We start from the raw sequence: 11,293 nt of genomic DNA on the forward strand, positions 1-11,293 counted from the left end.
GCCTCTGTTCCTTCCTTCCCTGCTGGTGGCCTTGACAAGTGGGCGACAGTCAAGAGCCTTATCCTGTCCGTCTGGTTCTCTGGGGCGCCCTCAGGCTGCCTCAGGTATAGTTTGTCTTTGGTGTCCTATGTGCTAGGCCGGAACTGGGCATACCACCAACGTCATGTTTAACTTTCTGTGGAATGCAGGATTATTTTCCACCTTACAAGTGAGGAAGCACACATGTAAAGAAACAACAGTAACCCTCAGTATCCTTGGGGGTTGGTTCCAGGACCCCCTGCAGATAGAAAATCCACAGATGCTCAAGTCCCTGATATATTTGCATATAACCTATACACATCCCACATCCTCCCTCTTGTATCCTTTTTTTTTTTTTTTTTTTTTTTTTGAGACAGGGTCTCACTCTTTTGCCCAGGCTGGAGTAGTGGTGTGACACTGCTCACTGCAGCCTCGCCCTCCCACTTCCTGTATACTTTAAATCATACTTATAATACCTAATACAATGTGAATAGTTGTTATACTGTATTGTTTAGGGAATAATGACAACAAAAAGTCTGTACATGTTCAACCATCCCTTTTTTTTTTTTTTTTTTGAGACAGGGTCTCACTCTGTCACCCTTGCTAGAATGCAGTGGCACAATCATGGCTCACCGTAGCCTTGACCTCCTGGACTCAAGTGATTCTCCCACCTCATCCCCTCGAGTAGCTAGGACTACAGGTGCACATCACCATGCCCAGCTAACTGTTTTTAAAATTTTCATAGAGATGGAGGTCTCACTGTTGCCCAGGCTGGTCCTGACCTCCTGGGCTCAAGAGATCCTCCCACCTCAGCCTCCCAAAGTGCTAGGATTACAGTCATGAACCACCATGCCTGGCCCTTTCTTTGTTTTGTTTTTTCTTAACCTCTATTAAAACACTTTAATGATTTTTTTTTTTTTTTTGAGACTGAGTTTCGCTCTTGTTGCCCAGGCTGGAGTGCAGTGTTATGATCTTGGCTCACTGCACCCTTCGCCTCCCGGGTTCTAGTGATTCTCCTGCCCCAGCCTCCCGAGTAGCTGTAATTACAGGCACCCACCACCACACCCGGCTAATTTTGTATTTTTAGTAGAGACAGGGTTTCACCATGTTGGTCAGGCTGGTCTCAAACTCCTGACCTCAGCTGATCCACCCACCTTGGCCTCCCAAAGTGTTGGGATTACAGGTGTGAACCACCATGCCCAGCCTAAATGAATATATTTTCGATGTGAGGTTGGTTGAATCCACAGATGCAGAAAACATGGATACAGAGGACCGACTACACCTAACTCCATAAAGGTCACTGGACAGCCTTTCTGCCATTACTAGCCATTAGTTCTTGGGCAAGTGACTTCACTTTTCTGAGTTTTCTCAGATTTAACAAGTGGGATAATACCTACCCTCAGCTGGCGTGAAGGTTAAATGATATGCTTTAGTTACAGTGGGATACGCGGCAGGTGCCCCAAAAATGCTAGTTCCTTTCTCAGTCCCTTTTTTATTCTGAGGCCCTGAGGAAACATCAGGAACTCGAGAGAACAACCTCTTTCAAGGCACAGAAGGCTGAAGCGCATTATCAATATTTTGTGAGTATTCAGATCTACATCCTGTGTGTTGAGATTTCTATTTCTTAACTTCTATTTGATCTGAATTTGATTTCAGTTTCTTGCTGACCCCTCCAGGTATGTTCACGGCTCCAAGGACGGCTGCAGAAGTGCACTAGGCTGGCTGGGTTTCTGGGAGCCAATGCATCCAACTGGTAAAAAGTCGGTGGCCTCTGTGGGAGCGGTTTTGCCGAGAGGGCAGGGTCCTGCTCAGTGGCACTTGCCCTGGGTCAGAGCACTGTCTCCAGAGTACTGCCTGCCTGAACCTCCCACCCCGCTTCTCTGGCCTTTGGGGTCGCCTCCTGCAAGTCACGCCTCTGCCCTTCCTCCCTGCTGCTGCCCTGATGCTGGTCCACTACCCACTTCCCTGAATGGTGGACACCCCCCAGAAAATCAGGACACTTCCCAGGGGAAAAAGTATTGTTAGAGGAGCTCTATTTTACAGGACTCACAGGCTGGGTTTTGTTGGTTATGTATGGTGGCATTGGAGCAGGCAATCACAGGGCCATCTGTGTGAATGGCGGGGGGCGGCGGGTGTGGGGAGGAGGCTTGTGAAAGTGCCCGCCAATGCGGGCGTCCTCACTGGAAGCCCGTTGGTCTTTCCGATTCGTGGGGTGAGATGGTTAGAAAAACCGCTCTTCCTTTGTTTAGAACTGAACTAGGTGCATGGAATGAAGGGCGATGACCCTGTTAACATCTTGTAGAACCAGATACCAGTTGTAACTGTGCAAATCAGGGCCTGCCCCATCTCCTCAGCTGGAGCAGCCACTGGTGCTATTGGTGCCGTGGTGGCAAGCTGAGCTCCTAAAGGGCACTGTTGGGGTCAGGGAAAGCATATATATTTATAAAGGAGGAAAAAGACAGTTATTATGTGATAATCATACCTGGTACCCTTTCCCCCTCATTATGTCTTTTTTTTTTTTTTTTTTTTTTGAGAAGGGGTTGTGATTATAGAAGTAACATATGTAGTTATTAAAATGTCATACAGGCCAGGTGCAGTGGCTCACACCTGTAATCCCAACACTTTGGGAGGCCGAAGAGGGTGGATCACTTGAGGTCAGGAGTTCGAGACCAGCCTGGCCAACATGGTGAAACCCCATCTCTACTAAAAATACAAAAATTAGCCAGGCGTGGTGGCGCATGCCTGTAATCGCAACTACTCAGGAAGCTGAGGCACAAGAAATGCTTGAACCTGGGAGGCAAAGGCTGCAGTGAGCTGAGATCAAGCCACTGCACTCCAGCCTGGGCAACAGCGCAAGACTCTGTCTCTAAATAAATAAAATAAATAAACAAAATGTCATACAATATAAAAATACCAGTCTCCTTGTTGTTTTGCCGGGGCTGCCATAACAAAATACCACAAACTGGGTGGCTTAAACAATAGAAATTTGTGGTCCCGCAGTCTGGAGGCTGGAAGTCCAAAGTAGGGTGTTGCAGGGCTACCAGGGCAGGATGTGCTCCAGGCCTCTCTCCTTGGGTTGCACATCTTCTCCATCTTTTCCAGGCCTGTTCTCATAGTCTTCCCTCTGTGCATGTCTCTGTGTCCAAATGTCCCCTTCTTAGAAGGATAGCAGTCATACTGGATTAGGGCCCACTCTGATGACCTGATTTTAACTTGATTATCTCCAAATAGATATGTTATCTCCAAATAGTCACATTATGAGGTTTTGGAGGTTAGAATTCCAACATTTGAATTTTATTGGGGAGTAGAGAGGGGGACACAATTCAACTCCTGACATTCCTCTGTCACACAAAAGGTAACCACTCTGTGTCCTTCCGGACTTTTTTCTACGCATTTATACACAGATGTATGTGTGTGTATATTTGTGTGTGTGTAGACATGTGTGTTTTCCCTTTGGAGGGGAACTAAAATAGGGTCATGTATTCTACCTATATTTATTGCTCTGAAACCTGTTTCTTTTGTTTTAATTAAAAATATATCCTGGACATCTTTGCATGTGAATACATACAGATTTACCTTATCCTTCTTAACAGTTTCATGTGAAAAAACTTTTTTATCCAGTTAGAAAAAGGTAAGATAACAGTCCAACCATTCGGTTAAATGGATATATGTCTCATCCATTTCCTTGAGTTCTCCAATGAATTCAGAGTAAATTCCTTGAGTGTTCTCTCCTCTTAAGGGTGTAAGGCATTCCCATTAATGTCCAAAGTCAGCAGTGAACTCAGCATTTTTAATCTTCTCAATGAATATGAGTTGACTGGAAGGGCAAGAGGATTTTGTACCCAGGAAGAATACAAAAGTGATTTTTATTTTCTGAGTTTTGCATAACCCAGAATGTCTTCTTGTTGCATGCACACACACCCAGTGACTTGGTGGAGTACAGAATCCTTGGCCAACATTTCCCTCTGAACGTCCTATGTAGATGACCTTTGTTTCTTGGCATTTACTGTTGTGAAAAAGACCTGTGTGAGTGTTGACCAATTTTTGTTCATCAGTAATGGTTTTTTAAACCTGGATCTTGTCATTAAACCCTTTGGCTTGTGTATGGCATTAATTTTCCCTGAAGCTCAGTGAGCCCTTTCATATACAGAATCAGATTTTTAACTCAGAATTTTTTTCTTGTATGTCTTTGATGACTTCTTCCTTTTTTAATGTTTTTAAAAATTATTTTTGTAGAGACAGGGTTGCACTATGTTGCCCAGGCTGGTCTCAAACTCCTCGGCTCAAGCGATCCTCCTACCTTGGCCTCTCAAAGTGCTGGGATTACAGACGTGAGCCACCATGCCTGGCCTTCAATGATTGCTCCTGCTCCTCCTTACAGTTCAAGTTTCTTCCCTTGGGTTACGTAATTCATAGATTGACTCTCCAGTCTTCCATATCTATTGTATTTGCTCATCATTTGCATCTTGCCCTTTTATTAAATTACACTCTTAACTTTGTCCTCTTTAAAATGATTTTTTTCCTTTTTTTTCTTTTTTTTTTTTTTTTTTTTTTTTGCTATAGTACTCTTTTTCAAAGAGTGGTCTGCAGAGAGACACCTGAGAATCCCTGAGGTTAAAATCATCTTAATAAGACGGTGTTTGATTTTTCCACTGTGTTGACATTTACATTGATGGTGCAGAAACAATGAAGGGTAAAACTTAGCGCTAGTCAAAGCGGACTACCAAATTGTGCTAGTCTAATCATTGCATGTTCTTAGAAAAAAATGCCAGTTTCACTTAAGAATGTACTCGATGAAGCAGGCCCGGGGCAGTGGCTTACACCTGTAATCCCCACACTTTGGGAGGCCGAGGCGGGCGAATGGCCTGAGGTTGGGAGTTCGAGACCAGCCTGACCAACGTGGAGAAACCCCATCTCTACTAAAAATACAAAATTAGCTGGGCATGGTGGTGCACGCCTGTAATCCCAGCTACTCCGGAGGCTGAGGCAGGAGAATTGCTTGAACCTGGGAGGTGGAGGTTGCAGTGAGCTGAGATTGCGCCACTGCACTCCAGCCTGGGCAACAAGAGCAAAACTCTGTCTCAAAAAAAAAAAAAAAGAATGTACTTGATGAAGCAATAAATATGATTACTTTTAATACATATTGACCCTTGAGTTCACATCTTCTTAATATTTTGTGTGACTAAATGGAATATATATGTACAGCACTTCTGTTGCACAGTTAAGTATTGTTGTCTTGAAGTAAAGCTTTTGTGCAACTGTTTTGAGTTGCAAGCTGAAGTAGCTGCTTTTGTCATGGGACACCACTTTTACTTGAAAGAGTGACAGACTGTCATTATGGTTATGTTGTATGGTTATTCAGGAAGGGGTATTTGGCATACATTTTCTCAAAAAAAATTAGCAAAATGAGCCTATTACTTCAAAGAGACAACAGACAGTTTTGTTGTCAGTGACAAAATCTGAGCTTTCAAGCAAAAACTGGAATTTTGTGAAATATGTATCTGCTACTGTTGGCTTGACAATTTCCCAATAGACTTTTTTTTTTTTTCCGTGAAATTGGTGGTGATATTAAGAAATGCAATTTTGGCCAGGCACAGTGCCTCACGCCTATAATCCCAGCACTTTGGGAGGCCAAGGTGGGCGGATCACGAAGTCAGGAGTTCGAGACCAGCCTGGCCAACATGGCAAAACCCCGTCTCTACTAAAAGTACAAAAGTTAGTCAGGTGTGGTGGCGGGTGCCCGTAATCCCAGGTACTCGGGAGGCTGAGGCAGGAGAATCGCTTGAACCCAGGAGGCGGAGGTTACAGTGAGCCAAGATCATGCCATTGCACTCCAGCCTAGGAGACAAGAGCAAAGGATATGTGATTTTAAAATATATATTGTATAATGAAAATGATATGTGTCAACTTTCAGATCTGCAGTAGAGTCAATATCTTCCAAATGACCAATGTATTGCTGTTAAAAAATCACGCATGGGTAAAAGATCCATTCAGAGTGAAAGGCCCATAATGAACGTTGGGTTTTTGTTTTAGTATTTTTTGTTTGTTTTGTTTTGTTTCGCTTTGTTTTGTTTTTTTGAGATAGTGTCACTCTGCCGCCCAGGCTGTGGAATGCAGTGGTGTGATCTTGGGTCACTGCAGCCTCTGACTCCCGGGTTCAAGCGACTCTCGTGCCTGAGCATCCCAAGTAGCTGGGACTATAGGCACACACCACCATGCCTGGCTAATCTTTGTATTTTTAGTAGAAACAGGGTTTCCCCCATGTTGCCCAGGCTGGTCTCGAACTCCTGACCTGAAGTGATCCTTCTGCCTTGGCCTCCCAAAGTGCTGGGATTACAGGCGTGAGCCACTGCGCCCAGCCCCCATAATGAATTTTGATGTAACCAAGTGATGTGGTTTTAGATTCCACAACTAACCTTTCTTTTTCCTGGAGACGGAGTTTCGCTCTTGTCACCCAGGCTGGAGTGCAGTGGTGCGATCTCAGCTCACTGCAGCTTCCACCTTCTGGATTCAAGCGATTCTCATGCCTCAGGCTCCCGAGTAGCTGGGATTACAGGCACCTGCCACCACGCCCAGCTAATTTTTGTATTTTTAGTAGACAAGGGGTTTTGCCATGTTGGCCAGGCTGGTCTTGAACTTCCGACCCTAGGTTATCTGCTTGCCTCGGCCTCCCAAAGTGCTGGGATTACAGGCATGAGCCACTGCACCCAACCTCCCACGACTAACCTTTAAGAAACTATCACCTATGAGTTTTGGCAGAGTATCAAAGAAGACTACTTACAAGGATCTCTCAAAAGACTATTAAACTCTCTTCCCTTTTCCAACAACATATCTGTCTAAGGTCAGGTTTTCTTCATATACTTCAATCAAAACAACACATTACAACAGATTGAACTCAGAAGCAGATATGAGAATCCAGCTGTCTTCTATTAATTAAAGGTTTTCAAAATATAAGCCAGTATTTCTGTTCTCTAAAATATTTTTTATTTGGAAAATGTAGTTATTTCTTTCTCTTTTTTTGAAGCAAGGTCTCCCTCTGTCTCCCCAACTGGAGTGTAGTGGTGCAATTGTAGCACACTAACCTCAAACTCCTGGGCTCAAGCAACTCTCCCACCTTGGCCTCCCAAAGTACTGGGATTATAGGCGTGAGCCACTGTGCCCGGCCTCCTTAGTAATTTTTAAGAGTGTACAGAGATCCTGAGAACAAAGTGTGTGGCCTCTTCCTCTCTTTGGTTAACAGGCTGTTTTGTAGTCAATTCTGCTCCCATTCTCTTCAACTGCAGCTTTGACTCTGGTCTTCTATTTTTGGTTACTTTGTATTGCCTTCTTATTTTAGACAGCTCCCTTTGTATCTCTTGTCTTAGACTGTTTTGTCATTCCCCTTCCTTCTTAGGCCAGTTCCGTTGAAGCCATATCTTCTTGTGTCATTCAGAGGACCCTAAATTGCAGTCATCTAAGATGAGCCTCTGTTTCTTGTAGAGTAGTAATGTTCAGAGAGACCTGCTACCTCTGGCCCTTGAGGGCAGTTTTCTCCCCTTCAGGCTCTACTCTCTTTTCTCGGGCCCCTTGTTGGTATTTTTTCCATTGCATGGAGAGCCCTCTATCCAGGCTTGGCCTTGGCCATCAGACAAGGCAAATGCCTTGTCCTAAGCCTCCCAGTTGGGTGCTGGCAGCTTCCGCTTGTGGATCTATGCCCGTCTAGCTCAGATGTTCATGCCTGGTGAGCATTATCTGGGGTATTTCTGAGCCAGCCTACAGTTGGATCTTCTGCTCAGCTCTTAAAATCTCTGATTAAACCAGAGAATCAAATGTAGTTTACATAGCTTCTTTGAGCGGCCACTCTTAGCACCCTCCTCTTTCTACCACGGTTGAAGATACTTCCTCTAGCAATTAAACACCTGAAAAAGATGATGTGTGTCTTCAGCTAGTGCTCTCTCTCTCTCTCTCTCTCTCTCTCTCTCTCTCTCTCTCTCTCCCTCTCTTTGTTGTATGCTGGAAATTGCAGTCTTTGTTGCTTTGGAGAGAGGAGGATAGAGAAGATGAAACTGGGTTCTGTCTGACCTAGACGATAATTCCTGCCCAAGTGGAAGACTATCCACTGACAGAGATTGAGTGAAACAAAACTATTTCCTTCCTTCCTTCCTGGGGCTGTCTGCCCCATTCTGGCTCAGAGGGGGCAACATGAATGGTGTGAAATCCAAGAATGTTCTAAATGCATCCCCAGGACAATGTGATTAGTGAACATTCTGACTGGTTCATGGTCTCATCTTGGTCAGGGAGCTGATGCCAGGTTTCATGTCTCTGTGAGACTTCCCGGGAATCTGAAGGGGATGCCGCGAGGGGTGTCAGGTGTGCCTGCTCTGCTTCTACACTCATCCTCGGGTCCTTGGAATTAATATTTGGGGCTTGTTGCAAAATCCATCCCACGTTTTTTCCTCTTTTGTCGAGCCCGGGTAATAGCTGCCCCTGTCTCATGCTTGCCATGCTCCATCAGTAACTATGGTTGCCTTTTGAGTGTCTTCCAAAAAAGCCTTTTCCCTGCCAAAGGAGAGAAAATCAATCCTGTCTGCCTATCCCTAAAAGCTGACATTGTCGGCTGTCACAGAACCATCCTGTGCAACGTGCAGCGAAGGAGAAAGGTTGAAACACAGGCCTCAGGGCTGTGGTCCCTTTCGAGTCTACCCTCTGGGGCCAGGAAGTTGTGGTGTGGCTCCTGCGTGATGTTTTTGAATGAATGCCTTTGCTTCCTCGCTGGCTTGATGCGACTAACAGAAAAGCCACTTTCAGAATGCCTCGCCTCACCCGGGGCCCAGATATTTACATAGTGGCCTTTCATTCTGCGAACAGTGTGTGCCTCTGCAAATATTTTAGGCCTCCCTGCATGCTTGCGGGCCCCTACGTCCCATTCACCAGCTTTTAAGTTTGTTTTGCAGGCAGGGAGCCACTGAGAGGGAGGCCTGACTCAGAGCACAGGGGGCCCTGCTGTCTGCTGCCGCCGCCTCCTGCCACTGCAGACTTGGCGGGGAAGGAAGCAGTGGGTTTTACAGCTGGTGTTTTTGGTTTAGCAAAAAAAAAAAAAAAAACAGGAGTGAAAGAGAAAAGAATTTTTTAAAAAAATACCTCGCACATGTAAAATGACACTAAATGTAAGTATATGTGCAGTATTTTGGGATGATAGAAATTGCGTGTTTTGCATGATTCATCCTCCCTCTTGATGACAGCAAAGGAGGTTTGCACTCAGCCTCTGGTATTTTGGGAGTTTGTTCCAAATGCTCTGAAAAGAGAGAATGAGAAGGCCCAAGCTCCTCATCCCTTCCTCAGAAGGAGGGTTGTGTCTGGGCTAAATTAGGGCAGCGTGGCATTTGCTTCCTCTCCTCTCATCTGACTGGTAAAGATTTTCATTTTTCTACCAAAAACTGGGTCAGCTGCTCCATGGGTGCAGGGGGAGCAGGATGTGGAGCCAGGAGAGGGCCATGCTTTCCCAAGTCTGACTTGAGCCTAGAAATATGTGCTGGCAGAGCTGGCTGGAAGGCCCGGCCCGGTGCTGACTCCCAGCAGGTGCATCGGGCTTCCGGGACGGGGGCGAGCATCACCAAGGCCAGCGTCCAGCGGCCAGGAACACGCAGTCTTTCTAGGATTCAGCCTCTGCAAGTTACCAAAACATTGTGTGCTGCCTTGAGGCTGACACATACCTTGGCAGGGGCGATGAGGCTTCTGCCCAGAGCTGGGAGTCCCCGAGGGTCAGGCTGACCTCCAGGCTGCAGCTTGGCCTGGAGGAGGGGCCACACGGTGGGTGTGGTGGCCTCTCGGGGCCAATTCAATGTTCTCTTGAAGCACCAGGGCCTAAGAAGCAGGATGATCCAGAAACCAAGTCCACAGTTAGGGAAAATGGGGAGAGGCTCTCAGCTGCTTCCCAGGCCACTGGCTGGCCGGCCCCAGGAACCCCACCTTCCAACCTAACATTTACTGTGAGAGGGGAGGGCTTCCTCACTCCTTGGTCACAGGCAGATTGCAAGTTCGCTGTCGAGGTTAGACAGCCCTCTGTTTAAAAGTGGAATATTATACCTCTGAAATTCAAAACTTCACTTTTCCAAAGCTATGTTAGAAATGCTATGGCAAAATACAACACTGAGTCCAAACACTAAAACGATTAATTCCTTCTTGCCTTCGGAGGCATTTATTTACTCAGCTTAAACTCTACATTTGTTTTGTGAGGTTTTCTGTGTATGTGTGTTTTATTCTACAGTAAGATGGTTAGGAAAAATAAGTGACCCCTGCAGATGAATTAGCAATTGGGTAGCACCTAAAAGCTAATATTGGTCCCCAAATCTACTGTTAACAACCTCCCCACAGACCTGTGGTCATTCCCCTGCTTAAAGCAGCCCATATTTGCCAGCCCCACCAGCCTAGGAGCTTGGCAGAGACACATACTGCTCAAGACTATCCAGGAGACCCCTCCCTGCCATTCCAAGTCCCTTGCAGTTAGGCGTGGCCACGTGAATAATTCTGGCCAGTGGGCTGTAAGTGACCTGGGTGAGACACTTGAGGGTCAGTGTGTGATCTGCCTGCATCCTCCATACCCTGTCCCAGCGATGTGCCCCTCCCCCGGGGCAGTTCTAGAGGCCACACATTGAGGTGGCAAGCCACAAGATGAAAGCAGATTGGGTCACTGAGTCACCATAGGGAGGACAGCTGACAGGGTAGTTCCCTGAGTCGGGGGTGAATGAGTAAGTGAAAAATAAATTTTGGTAATAAGCCAGTACAATTTCAGGTTTGTTTGTTACCACCATATACTATCCTGACTAATAAAAAAAATAGTGGGAATTTATAAAATAGTGACGAGGCCGGTTACAGTGGCTCACGCCTGTAATCCCAGCACTTTGGGAGGCCAAGGCAGGCAGACCATTTGAGGTTAGGAGTTTGAGACCAGCCTGGCCAACATGGTGAAACCCCATCTCTACTAAAAATACAAAAATTAGCCGGGCATGGTGGCAGACGCCTGTAATCCCAGCTACTCAAGAAGCTGAGGCAGGAGAATCGCTTGAACCCAAGAGGTGGAGGTGGCGGTGAGCTGAGATCATGCCACTGCACTCCAGCTTGGGCGACAGACAAAAACTCCTTCTCAAAAAAAGAAAAAGAAGCTGGGCGCGGTGGCTCACGCCTCTAATCCCAGCACTTTGGGAGGCCAAGGCGGGCGGATCACGAGGTCAGGAGATTGAGACCACAGTGAAACCTCGTCTCTAATAAAAATACAAAAAAAAAAAAAAAAAAAATT

Source organism: Pan paniscus, chromosome 12 (genome assembly GCF_029289425.2).
Source record: "Pan paniscus chromosome 12, NHGRI_mPanPan1-v2.0_pri, whole genome shotgun sequence".
Lineage (NCBI taxonomy): Eukaryota > Metazoa > Chordata > Mammalia > Primates > Hominidae > Pan > Pan paniscus.